The sequence below is a fragment of the Lagenorhynchus albirostris genome, chromosome 1 (assembly GCF_949774975.1).
Source record: "Lagenorhynchus albirostris chromosome 1, mLagAlb1.1, whole genome shotgun sequence".
Classification (NCBI taxonomy): Eukaryota; Metazoa; Chordata; class Mammalia; order Artiodactyla; family Delphinidae; genus Lagenorhynchus; species Lagenorhynchus albirostris.
The window spans coordinates 153,866,301-153,884,645 of NC_083095.1; the positions used below are offsets into that span (position 1 = coordinate 153,866,301).

The 18,345-nt window shown below is 49.7% G+C and overlaps 2 pseudogenes; one reads left to right on the top strand and one right to left on the bottom strand.

Annotated features, from left to right (window-relative positions):
- Positions 1 to 8,937: 8,937 nt before the first annotated feature.
- On the bottom strand, positions 8,938 to 10,558 carry LOC132532297 (myeloid-associated differentiation marker-like; annotated as a pseudogene).
- Positions 10,559 to 16,182: 5,624 nt separating this feature from the next.
- On the top strand, positions 16,183 to 16,649 carry LOC132528675 (myeloid-associated differentiation marker-like; annotated as a pseudogene).
- Positions 16,650 to 18,345: the final 1,696 nt, after the last annotated feature.

Genomic DNA, 18,345 nt, shown 5'->3' on the forward strand with positions numbered 1-18,345 from the left:
CCTCCGACAACACACACTGATCCTTCCTCATCTTTCCGTCTCGGTCAGTAGCACCACTTTCACAGATGCTCTTCACAGCATACTTGTGAATCCACCCACTCTTCTTCCTCTCTAGAGCCGCCACCTGGTCCAGATCCATCCATCCCCTCACTTGCACTCCTGCCATAAGCTTCTAGCTGATTCCTCTATTTCCATCCTTTCCCGCAATGTCTGCTTTGGAATGAACTCAATCTAAGATAGCTTGGACAGCTTCTCTTAGGATGAAACACAAACTCCAAAACATCACCGCCAAAGCCCTGCCAGCTCTGAGCCCTTTCTACCTCTACAGCCTAATCACTTCCCTCCCTCCAGCCACTGAGAGCTCTTCCAATTCCTCTTTGTCATCTCAGGGCCTTTCCCCTTACATGCCTAACCTGCCTCCCATCCCTGAACTGAGACCAGAGAACAGCCTGGCACATGGTAGTACTCTGCTCAGTCAATGCCACTCTAGACCTCAGATTCCTCATCCAGAAAATGGAGATAATAGCATCAATGCTCAGACATGAAGGTTCTTGATTTCACGCTGCAGAAAACATCTCTGGTAACTTATGCAGAGAACAACTGTATGAGAAGGATGCTGAGTAGCTTGAAAAATTACTAGGGAGGGACCAGGCTCAGAACAGGCTCAGAACAGGAAGGAAAGGTGTTGGGCAGCCAGGGCACAGCCAAGGGCAGCTGATTCAGGCACCGTGGCCATTGGAAGCACACACTGGATGCTACTGCGGGCCCCAGCAGAAGGAATTCTGATCTGACCTGGTGTCTGTCTATCACTTGCTCCTTAGGTGTGTGTCCAGGTCCCGCTTGTGTGGCAGGTCAAATATTTACCTGGCCTTTTAAGTTTCTTATTGAGGGTTAGGCCCAGCCTCTCACCAAGACTCACACGGTGGGGACATCTTCAAATATAGTGGGAAGTTCAGGTTCTCAATGGTTCTGCTCAATGGAGGTGTCCATCACATAAGGCCATGGAGTGTTAGGGGGAGTAAATGGTATATAACATGACCCAGTGACTCTCAAATATTTCCCCTAAAGGCAGAAGGGATGGAATGTATCCAGGTCAGGCAGTCCAGCCTGGATCTTGAGACTGTAAGCTCGTGTAATGTTCATTAAGCAAACACCTCAATGTGCCGGGCCCTCTTCTCAGCACTGGGAATATATCAGTGAACAAAGAAGAAGATACCTCTGCTTGGTGGATCTGTATTCTAGTGTTTATCTTTGAAGCCTCATGTTTCACTTGAAAGTGAATGTAGAGTTTTGCATTTTATTTTGTAACACGGACATAATAATGTACCCATAACATATCAGGGTTTGTTTCAATACGATAGTAATGGCTTCCTACTAATGGGCTACTGGCTGTGCTGCCCATTTGCCTGAAGATACAGAAAACTGTGCCTTTATGTGTCTATATCTGAGCACGTTCTGGGTGACACCAAGAGCAAAACTTCAAACGAGTGTATGGGAGGGGAGAAGAGAAAGTTGGGGTGCCAGGGCCCTGTGGGAGGGAGGCAGAGAGTGAGAGAGATGATGGAAGATGTGGGGCCCTGCCAGCCTCTGCCAGGGTCCAGGAACAGAATATTCTGGAAGCACCTCCTTCTGTCTGCTGCAGCAGAAAGAACCACGGGCTTTCTTTTAAGGGATTCGAACGAGGAATAATCCCAGGCTAGCAACAATGTGTTCCTGGGGGCAGTGGTCTGGGCTGATGGGCAGCTGGCCCCAGATCAGCATGGACTTGGACCACTGTGGTCACCATGTGACCTGAGAGATGGCATGTTGCTGGCTGCAGTGGGCAGTCGGGAGCCCGAGGGGCAGGCGTCCTGCAGCTGGAACAAGGGGAGTGACTTCCCTTGGCAGTAGTGCTAAAAGGGTGTCATTGGTTCTAAGATTTGTTAGGGACAACGTAGGGAGGGAAGGAGGCCCAGACGGACACTCCCACGCCATGAGCAGCCTGGTTGCCCAGATGGGTGGTTTTGGAGAACTTTGTTTCCTGAGGAAGATCATTCTCCTTCCAGGCAAAGCACTGGAGGGATTTACGGGAAACAGATGCTGGTTGGAGTGGAGGTGAGGGGATGGGCTTGATCTGAGCATCTGCCACCCCCCCCCCCCATCTCACCACCCCTGGTCAGAAGTAGACCCAGAAAAGACCAACTAGGACAAACCCTCACCAGCCCAGCCATCCTGGCTCCAGAAGAGACCTCAGATTACAGCTTGCACATTTTGTCAGCTAAGAAAGTCTCCATGAGGGCTTGGGCTGCAGCTGGGCTGTCGTTGACACAACAATTATAAGAGGTCACACGTGTCGTGCTCACTGCAGGTCAAGCACCGCTCTGGATTCATTTGTTCTTCCCAGCAGCCCTGTGAACTATGTACTCACTGTCCCCATTTTCACAGGCACGGAGAGGTTAGCTGGCCCAAGATCACACATGTAGTAAGTGATCGAGCTGGGATTTGAACCCAGGCATGTGGCTTCAGGATCTTAAACCCTGCTTGGTATTAACTTTGTACCTTATACCCAAGAAGAAGAGAGCAGCTAATATTGTTTCAGCACCAGCTATCTTACCATGTGATTTAATAGCTAATTTCATTTCATCTTCAGGGATGTTATTATTGTCATTCACATTTTATAGATGATGAAACTGAGACTCAGAGACTACATTGTGTAGTTTGCTCATGGTCACAGAGCAACACCTGACAGAGCCTGGATTTGAATACAAGTCTGTCTCACTACAAATCTCAGCACATAATAAAACCTCAGTAAATGCTGAGCCCTTTCCCTCTTCTCTTGGTTCCAGGAGTCATCTCCTGGCTCCTGTGTGTCCTGGTCTGGCTGCAGTGCCCCACCCAGAGGTCCTGCAGCAGCGCTCCCATCTCAGCCAGAACACTTCCTGTTGGCAAGCCAGCCAGAAAACTCCAGAGAGAGTGTGGAGTCCTTAGACAGGCTGATGAAGCCTTGCCAACTCTCCTGTGACCATCTGCATCTCTACAGGCACCTTTGGACAGAAGCCAGCCGCACAGACAGGGCGACATGGATTGGCAGTCAGCAGCTGGTCCTGAGGAGGGCAGCCAGTAGCCCAAGGCCACAGGACAGAACAGACCCTCTTCCCTCCACTCAGAGGTGGATTGAGGAAAGCCAGCTCCGTGATTTTTCCAAGAAGCTGTTCCAGAGCCAGAGAATGGGAACCTCTCCACCCCGGTTCTGTTCAGCACCTCAGGCCTCAGTCTGCGGCTGGCGTCAGCTGGAGTCATCCCAGCATAGAGGAGGTTATGGCTGGCCAGCTGATGAGGGCTGCCTCTGGCCGCTGCCCCTGGAGACAGCAAGCCCAGGCCAGGCAGGGTGCAAGGAAAGGGCTTGAAGCTTGGGCACAGGGGGGCTTCTCCAACAACTGTGTATGCTAAAAGGCAGCGGGAGGCCCTGGCCACTCAGCATATGGGCTTGGTGGCCACAGAACCCCTCCCCAGACCCCTGGGCCCAAGTCACCTCCCATCCCCCTGCCTTTGGAGATAGGCATGTGCGGGCATCTCTTAGCTCCTCCCCCAGCCTGTCCATCAAGGTTGCAGGGAATGTGGAGACCAACTGGCCAACTCTCCTTCCCCAACCCTTCTTCTCCTAGTGGTATATTTTTCAAACTTAAATTTAATTTTCTTATAATGGTAATATATTTACGTGGCTCAAAATTAAAATGTCCTAAAAAGCCACACATTGAGAAACCTGGCCTCTGCCTGGGGCTCCATCCATTCTCCCCTCAGCTCCCCTCCCCACCCAGGACCAGGTAACTCCTCCACTGCACTCATGGGAGTCCTTCCCGTGCTCCTGATGCAAATCAAGCATATACAGGTATATTTATTTTTATTTCTCCCCCTTTTATTACTTAAAAATAGCATACTAGGCATTGTTTTGTATCTTACTGTTTTGAGTAAATATATCCTGGAGATATTTCCTTATCAATATTTGGAGAGCATCCTCATCTTTTCCAGCTGTATAGTACTCCCTCTTCTGTCTGTACCTTGGTTTATGAACCAGCATCATAAAGATGAGCAGTGGTTGTGTCCAATCTTATTTTGAAATGAGATCTTGGATGGAGTTTGATTCACGCCAGGCTGCTCGGGGTAGAGAAGGTGCTGGGTGAGGCCAACACCCTACTTGCTACCCCACTGCCTCACCAGAACCCTAGCACTCCAGACCACAATTTTAGACCAATCTGCTCACCTTATGAGTAGGAAACTGAGGCTCAGAGCAGGGACTAGACTCATGTGGTCATGAGTTACCCTGGGGAAGAATTGAACTAGAAACCAGATCTCTTGGGCTCTGCTCTCCAGACTACTCACGGTTCATCCCCAGGGGGACAAGACCAGGGCAGTGGCGCCACCTGACTGGAGTCAGAGCAGATGTGACTGCGGACCCAGCTGTGAATGAACTCCAGATCTGCCTCTCTCTCGCTCTGGCCTTCCAATTCCTCTTTCATTATTTGGAATCAGCCCCTTTGTACTCCCAGCAGGAAAGAGCTCAGGGAAGAGGCAGGGTGAGGAGGGGACCAGGGGTCTCTGGCCCTCCCCCCACATCTTGTAGATGAGGAAACTGACTCACGCAGCAGTGAGTGACCTCCTCAGGGTGACGTGGCAGGTTTGTGGCAGAACTAGGGTGGATGGGGCAGAAGCCCAGCCTGGAGGATGCTGCTGCCACACTTGTAGCAAGCAGCGTGGGGCAGTGGGAAGGCAGCCGGCCTGGGAACCAGGAAACCTGGGTCCTGTCTTTGATTCTGCCAGACACAGGGTGACTCTGGACAAGTCCTGCCATGTCCCTGGGGTCCAGCCGTACCTCCTCTATGGCAAGAGGGTTGGACTAAGCAGAGGACCTTTAAGCTTTCTTTTGAATGCCAAAGTGAGTGGACTAGACCTTGTCTTGGAACTGTGACAAATGACCCTTAACCTCCACCAAAAGGGAAGGATGGAGTAGCCACCCTCACGAACCATGAGGCTTGAGTAATGGGCACCTCAAGTGAGCCCTTTCCTTGGCAATTCTTTTACTGAACCACAGAGGCATTGCTAACCTCCTGGGAAATGAGCTCCCAGGGTTGAGTTCAATTTCATTCAGGAAAATATAAGAATATGAGATTCTTGTACCCAGACTTGGTGAAGTCAATGCATACTTGCTTTTGTGGATTAAAAATTAGTCAATAGTCAACCTAAGAAAGAAATGGAAAATTTTATTCTAGCTAACCTGAGGATTGTAAATGGGGAGACAGTCTCTCAGGAAGCTCTGAGAACTGTTCTGAAGAGGTAAGGGGGGAGGCCAGTATGTATGTGACTTGGGGGAAGGGTTACATGCAACTAAGCACACAGCTTGGTAGAAGGTTACTGTTGTTTGCAAGGAGCAGATATCTTAGTTAACGGTTTTAGTGTTTTTCTAAGTATGAGAAGATGCAAGAAACTAGGTTCATAAAAATTTCTGCTGAAAATGTCTAACTATCTGAGGGCCAGTTCTGCCAGTTTTCCCAGATCACAAAGTGTCTCAATCTGATCTTTGTCCTGAATTCCTTTCAGGGTGGTTTGTAGGGCAGTGACTGCAGTGGCTAATGACTTGATTCTTCTAGAGCTGGGTGGTGGGCAACATTCCTTTTTTTTTAAAATTTAATTAATTTATTTTTTATACAGCAGGTTCTTATTAGTTATCAATTTTATACATATTAGTGTGTATATGTCAATCCCAACTTCCCAATTCATTCCACCACCACCACCCTTCCACTGCTTTCCCCCCTTAGTGTCCATACATTTGTTCTCTACATCTGTGTCTCTATTTCTGCCTTGCAAACCAGTTCATCTGTACCATTTTTCTAGATTCCACATATATTCGGTAATATATGATATTTGTTTTTCTCTTTCTGACTTACTTCACTCTGTATGACAGTCTCTAGGTCCATCCACGTCACTACAAGTGACCCAATTTCGTTCCTTTTTATGGCTGAATAATATTCCATTGTATATATGTACCACATCTTCTTTATCCATTCGTCTGTCTGTGGGCATTTAGGTTGCTTCCATGACCTGGCTATTGTAAATAGTGCTGCAATGAACATTGGGGTGCATGTGTCTTTTTGAATTATGGTTTTCTCTGGGTATATGCCCAGTAGTGGGATTGGTGGGTCATATGGTAATTCTATTTTTAGTTTTTTAAGGGACCTCCATAGTGTTCTCCATAGTGGCTGTATCAATTTACATTTGGTGGGCAACATTCTTTATTACACAATCCCCTCCATTTTGATCTTAATTTCGACCAAGGTTTGCGAGGCATTTCCTGACCATTTTGTCCCAGGAATGCTGATTCCCAGGTCAGCTGAGGATTTCACTGATAGACCAGTCAATGTGCTATTACTCATCTAGTCCTGGTAACAGTAGCCAAGTGCCTCTGGACCACGTGTCTTACTAGTCTGTCAGCTCCAGGAAATGGTTCCTTCCTGTTGCTTCTTCCCATATCTAGAATCACACTATTACAGTCATGGCTCTTATAGACTATACATCAGGTCAGTTGTTTCAACTCACCTGGTCATCACTATTTTTATCAGAGACTCAGTCACACATTTGTTAATGCGAGAAAAAATAATCTTGTAAAAAAGGCAGAGTGCAAATAATATAGCCTGTGACATTAATCAGGTCATAAGGAAGTAGTATTATCTTCTAAGGAGTTACATGGCTGGGTCCAGAAAAAGAAAAATTCATCTTTATGGTGGCGCAGGTATTTCTGCCCTTGGGGAGGTCTGGTTAAGGCACAATGCAGATGCACAATGCACACCAGAAGGGAGGGAGGAAGCCCAAATGGGCAGAGAAAATTTTTATGTTGAAATTTTTCTTGTCTTGCCTTAAAATATGAATTTTATTTCATTGCTTCTTAAGGTTTTTCTGCCACAGTTATCCCCTCCTGGGAGCTCTCCCCCTCCACCTAACCTGCCACTGGGTGAAGATCACATGCTTCACCCCAGGACTGGAGTGAGTGGCAGCAGTGAGGGTCCTTCCCCTGTCTCTCCCCCAGGCCCCCCTGGCCCTGGTGACACAAGGATGCTGGGCTCTGAGCCTCTGTGGATGCGCTTAATCGAGGAAGAAGTCTTGGTGTGACTTCCAGGTCACCAGTTACTGCAAAGGCCTGCTGGTCTCAGTACACACAGACACACGCACGTGTGCCCACACACACACAGCATGCACACAGACACACACCTTTAAACAGAGGCATCCAGGAGCTGGCAGGGCCCCTTTAAGAGCTAGGGGACAGGATATTGGACATTCGGGTGGGGCTCAACCTCTCCTTTCCTAAGGCTGGGACACTCCATTGGCTCTGGCTGAGGTGAGGGCAGGAGATGGTGGAATGGTGGCACAGAAAGGGCGGTTTGGGTGAGGAGGGAAATCAGGTGGGCTGCCTCTGAGCTCTAGGCAAATTTGAGGCAATTAGGATTTGATGATTTTGTGGGGTTTGTGTTTTTTCTTTCTTTTTCTTTAAACGGAAAAAAAAAAAAGAACATTATGGATTTGGGATAAGGGACAAGTTTTTTTTTTCTATTACTGCAAGAAGGAGCTGATGGGAAACAGAAGTTCTGGGGAATTTTTAAAAAATTATATACATTTTATAGGTCACATTATTCATGAGTCCCAGAGAAGCAGGAAGCAGCAGCAGAAAGCAAGAGGCACAGAGAAACACATTTAAGCAGTGCAGTTTGACTGTGGCGGCAGCAAGGCCCACCCACCCCAAGCCACCTGCCCAAGAAAATTTGAAAAGAAGCTTCCCCGTTACAAAAAGGATCACCCAGTACTTTTTGCCCTCCTGACCATCATTTGCCCTCCTGGTCATCATTACTTTTATCGGAGACTCAGTCACACATTTGTTAATGCAAGAAACAATAATCTTGTAAAAAAGGCCGAGTACAAATAATAGAGCCTGTGACGTTAATCAGGTCATAAGTAAATAGTGTTATCTTCACCATTTTTCTGAAAAAAGAAAACAAAAATAAAACACCCAGGCTAATATCACCGTTAAGGCTGGCAGTGGCCGTTTTTGTCTCCCCGCAGAGGCAGGACATGCTGTTTTGAACACCGAGGCAGGAGGGCCACATCACTGCCCCTCACAAACACTGCAGAAGGTTGTCTCCAAGACCCTGTGATTTTTTGCCAGGTCCTTTTTTTTGATTCCCCAGAGAGTAGCTGGGTTGGAAGGCATACCAACTACCTTTAAGGTGGCCTCTAGGCAGTGGGTTTTTGTAAGCCTGGAAAAATTCTAGAGCCAGTCTCAGGTGTGGCTGAGCACCAGGTGGGGCCTTAGAATCTAGAGGCTTTAATCCTCCCGCCCACTGGAAATTACTGACATCCAGAGTTTTTTTTTTTAACTTAAAGGGGAGGTGCACTGTACACCCCCCTCCACTGGAAGAACGGAGGCCCAGTGCCTAGCTACCCACCCCACACCCCAAACCCGCACACACACACCCCAACGAAGGCACAGCCAGGGGCACAGGCATGCTTTGGCTGTGAGGCCCCTCCGGAGGCCCAGGGTGTGAACAGCTGCACAGAGGGCTGTGTGATGTGGAGTCAGCACCTTAGGAGGTGGGACGGGGGCGGTGGGCAGAGGAGGAAGAAGCTCAGGGTCCCGGTGGATCAGAAGAAGGAAAAGAGGAAGAGGCGGTCAGGACACAGGAGACAAGAACACAAAAATGACCAGAAAAGGGCCAAAAAGCAGAAAATGTAGAAAATAAGAGAGTGAAAAGAGAAAGAGGCAAAACAGGATCTGGGCAATCACACAAAACAGGAAGGAGACAGAGCAGAAGGAGGGAAGGAAACAGGAAAGAGAGCGAGATGGTTGGGGAAGGATGTGAGCAGGGAGAGAGGGGACAGGAAGAGGACATCAGAACTCCGTGTAGAAACTTCCAGTTAGAATAGGAATCTGGAGCCCCTGGGTTGATCCTTAGTCCCTACAAAAGCCTCTTGGGCCAAGTATGCCATATCGGCTGCATAAATCAGCAGGTTGATGGCTGTCATTACGGTCACAGCCAGTCGTTGGTCCCAGATGCACACTAAGGAGGTGAGTCTGTCTCTGCAGCTCCCATTGCTGGACCACTGGGGCTGGACACCAAACTTCTTACTGAACTTGTAGAGAGGCCAGAGGACCAGGCAGTGATGTAGAAGAAGATGGAGAGCACAGTCTGCCCCGACAGGAAACGTGGAAAGCGGACAGGCAGCTTTTTATCTTCGTCGCAGTCAGACCCCTTCACCATGAAGTTCATGGCCCCCAGGATGAAGCAGATGGAGTACCTGGCCACGTACCACACCAGTGCCAGTACAGGTAGGGGCTGCTGATAAAGATGAAAATGACACAGGCCACATAGTTCTCCAGCCTCCTGAGCATGCCTGGCAACGTGGGCACACAGTTAGATACATCGCCAGGCCAGACCCAGACCCAGGCCACTTCAGTGGCGTAAAGCACAGCAGCCATGCAGGCGAATGTAGTGGTGGTGATGGCGTGGTTCTTGGTGGGGCCTGGAGACAAGAAGTGGATGTAGGTGATGCGGAAGATGATGGAGGCTGAGAGGCAGACGACGGCAAAGTAAACGGCGTGGGAATAGAGAAGCCGTCCCAGGAGCAAGGGAGGCAGGACTGGAGCCCACAAAACCCCACCATGAAGATGATGTGGTACACAGTGAAGCAGAAGCACCGATGAACATGCACCAGTTAATTACGTCACCCTTCAGAGTGTCCTCACTGGCCACCAGCAAGAAGGGCACGCAAGTGGAGAGCAGCTGCAGCAGGTGGAGGAAGAAGCCCACGATGGGCACAGAGCCCAGGTCTGAGGATGAGCACGCAGTAATGGTGATGATCAGGCAGGTTACCATCACTGGTGTTGTAACCTTGCTTGTTTTACAACCAAAGCCTTGTGAATAGTTAAACACAGCTCTGGGGTTTGATAGACTGGTTCCTATTTTGCTTTGCCTGCTTTGCTCTGTCTTTGTTCTTCTTTCTCCAGAAATATATGACCACTGACCCCTAGAACACTGACCCTCTGATCTGGACAATGTAAGGACCAGACTCAAGTTTAAAAGCCAGCAAGGCACCTCGTGGTTAATGTAAAGGTCTCCAAAAGAGAAGAGCAGGGCACCCCCAGCACGCAGCCTGCAGCCATTTCCTGCTTCCCTTCTTGTATAAATCCGGCTAAAACTTGCATGTAAGGAGTTGGTTCTTTTGCGCAGTAAACCTCCTTCTCCCCTGGCTGCCGGCTTCCTTAAGATAAAGCTACTTTTCTTCTACCCAACACTTACCTCTCAGTGTTGGCTTCTCCAGCGACAGCCAAGCCTGAGCTGGGTGACAAATGTCTTGCAGCCAGGCAGGCCTCAGGTCCCCGAGGCTCCGGCCCCTCCACCTTGTCCTGGGGTGAGGAGGGGAGTTCAGCTGGGAATGTCGGGGCGACAGCTGCTTCTGGCCAGGATCTACAGCCATGTCAGCAGCTGCCGAACTTGTTCGTTTCCGGAACTTTCTCTGTCTTTCCCCACTCCTTGCCGACAGCCTGCTTCTGCTTTCTGTTGAGAGAAGGAAACTGGCCTCTGAAGGAGCAGCCGAGTTCTTGAGCGAGTGCAGGGGTGTGCGCCCCGGAACCCCTTCCCACCCGTTTGGGCATATTCTTTGCCCTTTGGGACTTTGGGATCAGTTTGGACACCGCGGGAGTGGGTAATGGCTTGTTTATGACTCTGCACCAGTATCTCCCCGAGGGAGAATTTGTTTGTTTGTTTTGAAATCTGTTCTGGGGAGCCAGTGAAGTGGGGTCTACATCCGTCCCTTCTAGAAGTCCACTAGGACGTATCTTGGCAGCCTGGCAAAACTGTAGCTATGACCTTATAACCGAGAAAAATAAAATGTTATTTTTAATTTTTTTAATTTTAATGCAGCCTGGCCCATGTATGTTTTCGATTCTGAAGAATGGTGGCCCCTGAATGGGTCTCTAAATTACTCCACTATTTTGTAGTTAGAACTGTTTTGTCAAATATCTGGTAAATGGGAGGAAATTCCATGTGCAGGCCTTCCTGTTACTCCATAATAAGGGTTCTTCCAACAAGGGCACTAATTTAATGCCCTAAAAAAAAAAAGGGAAAACGGCCCTTAAAAAGGGAAACTACACTGTGAAAAGTCCACCCCCTTTACAGATGGGTCTTTTCAGGCAAGGGAGGAAGAAGAGGGGGTCAGCTTCTTAGGGAATTGAATCCACCCCAGCTGCTGTGGTTCTTCTCCTGATGCCTGAAGCAGGGGCTGCCCAGGGTCCCCCCCCCCCGCCAAACCCCGGTCTCTGGAAGGAGGAAGAGTTCTAGTGCACAGAGCAGAGCCTCAGTGCCCTCACAGCATGAGGAGAAAATGAGGTCTGAAGAAGTCTGTCCCTTTAAGACCCCACAGGGAGATCAGTTTGGCCACAGTGTGTCCCCTACAGGGGGAGGCGGAGGGGTAGGGGGGTGGATTTCCACTAAGACAGTTCCTTGCAGGAGGTCTGAATGCACAAGGACAGCCAGTTGGCTGTTATTGGTCTTATACTCCGTTTTCCACCTTAGACCTACTAAACTGTAAAAACGCCAATCCTCCATACTGAGATGATCCACAAAAAATGGTGGAGACGTTCATTAGTAGTTTTTTCAACTCACTGCCAAACACGGGCTGTTGCACAGGCGTTGGTGACGATTATGTTGACCGCGATGAACGGCACCTTGTTCTAGACAAAGCCCAACACTTGTCTCTCAGTATTTGACTTCTTGATTGATGAGCAGCCGAGCCTGAGTTCAGTAACAGTGCCACAAGCTAAGGGGCCTCCAGAAGCTAAAAGAGGAAAGGAAGAACCTTCCCCTGGGGTGTCAGAGACAGCAAAGCCCTGCTGACAACTTGATTTCAAAAGTCTGGCCTCCAAAGCTGTGAGAGAATACATTTCTGTTGTTTTAAGCCACCAGGCTTTTGATAATTTGTTGCAGTAGCCCTAGGAGAAAAAGATTAATTTCCAGAAATGAAAAATATAATCTTTGTCATATTTTTTAAAAGTTTCCAGAAAAGCTTGCCGACCTCCTGCTCTAGAGCATATGGGCACATTGATCCAAGGGACCCCTTGTCATAATCCTGTGGTCCCCCAGTGTCTGAGACTCGCAGAGTATTATTCCCTGATTAGAGAAGGGTGGTCAGTCCACAGGAGCTGGGAGGGAAGGAGATAAGTAAAGGAGATGGAGAGGACCAAGGCCCAGTGGAGAGGACCAGCTGCATCTGTTGGGGGATGGTAGAAAAGCACAATGCAGTGTGCATGACATGGTTTCATGATTATAATTGGGGGAAAAGAAATCTACAGATACGCCCTACAAACGTATGCATATATGTACGCACATGTCTAAATATGGTTTCAGAGCACGTGAAATGTGTTGAAGGTTGCATCTGAGGTTGAGGACATGGATGCTCCCTGGATGGGGGTGTGGACACGCCTGTGAGCAGGCAGGAAGCCTGGCCACGCTGAAGAGGGGAAACTGGGCACATGAGATATGATCAGGGTCCTGCTTTATGTCACGTATACATGAGAATAAGAAAATATAGAAAATACTAAACAGAGATGAAGAATGAAAAACATTATAACATAAAGGGCATAGAAGCTGCTCAGCTCTAGCTACCCCCCCCCCTTCTAAGGAGCGCAGCGCAGTGACACCAGATCTCCTGACGCTTCAAAAGGAGCTGAAAATCTGGATTTTCATGTGAAATTAAAACCTGCAGCTACCAAACACTTAGAGAAGAAATAATACCGATTTTACACCATCTCTTCCTGAAAACACTGTGAAGGAAAACCAAACACATCCCCGGACCACCTCTAGTACAAACTGGCTTGCAACCCCTGATCTGAAGCAAATCAAGCTTGCATGTGCTAATGTCCAGAGTGGGGTCAGGGCCTTCTGGGTCCTGTTTGAGGGGAACAGGCAGCTGGCATGAACTGAGTGGGCCATGTGCCAGGCCCTCTGATAAGCCCTTCACATTCTTTCAGACACTTAATTGACACAAAGTAGGTATTAAGCCAACTGCACAGATGGGGAAACTGAGACTTTGTTAAGTAACTTGCCCAGGATCATCCAGCTATGAAGTGTCTCCTCCATGCCCCACCGCCTCCCTGTAACTCTGAGTGTCCATCTCCCCTCCTCCTTCCTTCCTTTCTCCCAGCCATGACTTTCCCGTCTCACTGTCTTTCGAGTCCAGCATGCCAGGCTGTTGGGCAGGCAGGGCTCAGCCACATCTTGGATGTGCTCTGACTGGGGCACCATTTCCACGCTCACAGATTAGAATGGAGGAGGGGCTTCGGGGGAAATTCAGGCAAACCTGTTGCTTCACCCGTGGGGGAACTGAGGCCCAGAGAGGGCACATGCCTTACCCAGGGCCACACAGCTGGAACCCCCATGCCTCTCCTTCTCCAAGCCCTCCCTCTGTGGCGTTAAATGCATCCAAATCTGTCATTTAGCCTTAGGTGTAAATCGTAGGGTCAGTTTGGGAAGTAAGTTGGGAACAAACTCGGGGACAGTCAGAGTGACACCCCCAGCCTCCCTTAAATCCAGTGCCTCTTGCCCACACCCCACCCCTGGCAGTGTCCACTGGAAGGCCAGCAGGCTCCAGGGCTCCACTGGCAACTGGGGCTGAAGGAGCCTTGTGAGTCCAGGTAGGTTCTCGGGGTTTGCTCTGTGTTTCTCTTTCCAGCCTCAGCTTTTCCCAGGGTTTATTATCAGCAAAGGTGACAAGGCCCCTGATGGCAGGAAGCTGGCTGCGGGCTCAGGGTGCTGGCCCTTAAGCCCTGGGGGCGCCTCTTGGCAAAGAGTCCCTTTGAAACAGGGCAGCTGTCCCTGAGGAGGGAGTGGGCCGGGGAGGAGCTCTCAGTCCCCCACACCCTGGGACCCTTGCAGGAGGCCCTGTGTGAGGCAGGACTGCAGCCCTGCTGGCGGGACCGTCTTGGGCAGGTGACCTGGCCGATTCCCTGGTCTCCATGGTCCCTGCCATGCTCGCCACGTGTCCCCTGTCCCAACCCTGAAACCCTTTTAGGCCTCCGTCCTCCCTCTCTCAGTTCCATTCCAGGCGGCCCCTCCTCCATGGGGAAGGTTGGCTCCATGCCTGCATCCCTTCTGGGTCAGAAGACACCTACTGGGCTGCCTCGGGGCCACTCGGACCCCGGAATCCTCCCCAGCTCATCTCCACTCTGCCGCCCCCGCCCCAGTCCCAAGTGCATCCTCAGGGCTGTCAGCTGCCAGAGGGCCAGCAGGTGCCTCCTCTTTCAGCTCCTGCCCTTAAAAGGGGGCCTATCATCTGTCCATGCTCCATCCCCTCCCTAGGATGCCCTGAAAGCCTCCACATCAGCATCCAGACGCAACATCCTTGTTCATTTCCAATCCCTCCCTCCCGCCTTGAAAGCTGCTAACCAGTCTCGCAGGCCAGAAAAATCCTCGCTCAGGCAGTACTACTCCTAGATCTTTCCAGACTCACACCTGGATGGCAGCTTTGGTACTTAACAGCCAAACATATTATTTTGTTGTTTGGTTCCCCCGTGATGCTCCTTCTTGTAGTAATGCTGGGTTGGTGTCTTCTTTCCCAAATAGGGAAGAGTCACATGTTAAGGCAAAATTTGGGGGGGGAGGGGATTCAAAACACTTCCTACTTCACATATCATCTTGTCCCCACTGCCTTGCTTTCACCCCATGGCTTATCCCTGTTCACCTCTGAAGCTGCCCTCCTCTGGGTGGGGCTGGGTCACCTCAGATGGCAGCTCCTTCTAGTGATGGCTGCAGGGAGGAAAGGCCAGGACATGTGTCTCTTCAGGTTGCTGTGGAAGGAACCCATGGCTCTGAAGGTGTGTCCTGGGTCCCAGAGCCCCGAGCTTTGGTCCTGGGCTACCACCCATGTGCGCTGCTTAAATGCTGGGCTTAGAGAAAACATTCAAACCCACAGCTTTGGCATTTTTATCTGGAGTTCCCACTTTCTAGCCATGCAACCTTAGGGAAGGCACTTGATACCCCAAGAGTTAGTTTTCTTATCTGTAAAATGGGGTCAGCAGTATAATCCACAATCCGTTTTCTGAAACATTTCAGGTCAGATATGATCCAGAATTCAGAATTTTTCAGCTTCAATCATGTAACATGGTGCAACTACTCTGTAGGACATAACACCTCACTGGGGCCTGAAAGCTCCTTTTAATCAAACACGTTAGTATTTCTGCAACTGAACTTTTGAACATTCACACTAAGTGAAATAAGTACAGACCATAAATTGTCTCATGTCTGTTCAGGTCAAATTTTCTTACCAAATGAATTTTTTTAAAGTTCTTTTTCCATTTCAGAGCCTTGAAGCTTTGGGGTTATAGATAAGGACCATCCTACCCTGTGTCTCTGTAGATAATGGCACACAGCACAGAGGACCTAAAATGTTCATCGTTTGAGGCCAGACCCAACCAAGCTATGAGGTTTGGGATAAGACAAGTCTCCTGACAAGGCCAAGGGTGATAGGTGGGGCGAACCATTCTGGAGTGGCTGTGCTGTTACCCGAGTGTCTGAGTCAGTGGTTCAAACCCCACACATCCTGAGCCTCAGCCACTCCTGAGCCGTTTCCAGGTGTCTGACTTAATCAGCTTCTGGAGCCGGATCTTTCTCTGGTGGGTTCTCAGTGAAGACCCCTGCTGTACTGGTGACGGTGACGGTGACCTGAGTGACCATGTGCTTGTCCTCAGGTCTGGGCTCCATGACCATCATGGGCTTCTTCCTCTGCCTGGGGCAGCTGCTCTCCACCTGTGTGCCCTTCTTGCTGGTGGCCAGTGAAGACACTCTGAAGGGGGACATAGGTAACTGGTCCATGTTTGTCTGATGCTTCTGCTTCACCATGACCCTCATCATCCTTATAATTAATTATGTGTATTCCAGTCCCGCTTCCCCCGGCCGTTGGGATGGTTTTCTCCATTCCTTTGCCTTTTACTTTCCCTTCATCTGCCTCTCAGCCTCCATCATTTTCGGCATCACCTAAATCCAGTACTTGCCTCAGGGCCCTGCCCAAAATCATGCCATCACCGCCACTGCATTCTCAGGCATGGCATCTATGCTTCATGCCACCGAAGTGGCCTGGGTCTGTGTCCGGCCTGGCGATATGTACTGATTTCTGCCCACTTTGGGAGGTGTGATCAGGAGGCTGGAGAACTATGTGGCCTTTGTCATCTTTGGCTTCATCAGTAACACTGACTTGTACATGCACCAGCCAGCCCTGATATGGCGTGTGGCCGTGTACTCTATCTGCTTCATCCTGGGGGCCGTGAACTTCATTGTGAACGGGTGTGACTGCGACAATGAAAAAATCCTGCCCATCCCCTACCCCAGTTTCCTGATGGAGCAGACTGTGCTCTCTGTCCTCCTTTACAGTACTGCCTGGTCCTCTGGCCGCTTTACCAGTTTGACGAGAATTTTGACAGGCAGCCACAGTGGTCCAGGGATGTGAGCTGCAGTGATGAGCTCTGCCCAACACTGTGCACCTGGGACCAACGACTGGCTGTGGCCACCTTGACCACCTTGAACCTGCTAGCTTACGTGGCTGACAGCATGTGCATGGCCTTGTATTTTGTAGGGTGAGGCTCTGCCCATGAGTGCCCATTCCTCTTCTTAACAGAAGTTTCATTACCATCAGAAGTTTCATGACATCCTCAGATGTCCTCATCCTGTCCCCTCTCTCCCTGCTCACATCCTTCCCCAATCATCTCACTCTCTTTTCTGTTTCCTTCCCTCCTTTTCCTCTGTCTTCTTCCTGTTTTGTGTGGTTGCCCACACTCTGTTTTGCCTCTTTTGTTTTCCATTCTCTTCTTTTTTACATTTTCTGCTCTCTGTCTCTTTCTGGTTGTGCTTTGTTTTCTTTTCTACCTGTTTCCCTACTACCTCTTCCCCTTCCTTCCACCGGGACCCTGAGCTTCTTCCTTCTCTGCCCACCGCCCCCCTCCCACCTCCTAAGGTGCTGACTCCACATCACACAGCCCTCTGTGCAGCTGTTCACACCCTGGGCCTCCGGAGGGGCCTCACAGCCAAAGCATGCCTGTGCCCGTGACTGTGCTTTAGTTGGTGTGTGTGTGTGTGTATGTGTTTGGGGTGTGGGGTGGGTAGCTAGGGATTTGAACCCCTTTATCCCAGTGGAAGGGGATATACAGTGTACCTCTCCTTAGAGTTAAAATAATATCTCTGGAGGTCAATAATTTCTAGGGGCAGGAGTATTAAAGCAGATACCCTGGGTCCTGAGGTCCCACCTGGTGCTCAGCCCCACCTGAGATTGGCTCCAGAATTTTTGCAGGCTTACTTAAACCCACTGCCTAGAGGGCATCTTAGAGGAAGAGAGGGATGAATGCCTTCCACCCCAACTACTATCTGTGTATCCAAGTAGGAGCTGGCAGAGAACTGCACCGACTTGAAGACAACCGTCTGCAGTGTTTGTGAGGGGCAGTGATGTGGCCCTCCTGCCTCAGTGTTCAAAACAGCATGTCCTGCCTCTGCGGGGCCAAAAAAATTGGTCACTGCCAGCCTTATAGCTGATGTTATCTTGTTTTTTTGTTTTTTTTTCCGGTTAAGAGGTCACAAATTACTGGGTGGCCTTATTCTGAAGGAAAGTTCCTTTTCATTTTATTTTTGATGGAGTGGTTTGAATGGGGTGGAGACTGCTGCTTCCATAGTGAAAGAAACTGCAGTGACTGAGTGTGGTGCACACACGTGTGTTTCTGTGTGCCCATTGCTTCCTGCTGCTGCTTCCTGCTTCTCTGGGACTCATGAATAATGGCATCTATATAAATGTGCGTAATTAAAAAAAAACTTCCTGGAGCTTCTGGTCCCCATCAGCCCCTGTTGTCAATCACGGAGAGAAGCTTTGTCCCTTCTACGACATCTATGATGTTAGTTTTTAAACCTTTTAAAGATAAGTAAGATAAGTAAAGATAAGTAAGAAAACCCAAAAAATCCACAGATCCTAATCGCCCCAAATTTGCCCATAGCTCAGACGCAGCCAAGCAGGTTTCCCTCCTCACCCAAAGCACCCTCTCAAGGCACCCCTCCCTCAGTCTCTCCCCCACCACGCCCCATCCCTCTAGCCTGCCCACCATCACCTCAGCCAAATCCTAGGCAATGGCCCAGCCTTAGGAAAGCGGAGGTGCACCCCACCCCAATGCCCAGTATCTGGTACCCTAGCTCTTAAAGGAGCCCTACCAGCTCCTGGGGCCTCTTTTTAAAGGTGTGTGTTGGCGTGCATGCTGAGTGTGTGTGCGTGTACCTCTGTGCTCCTGTGCATTGAGAC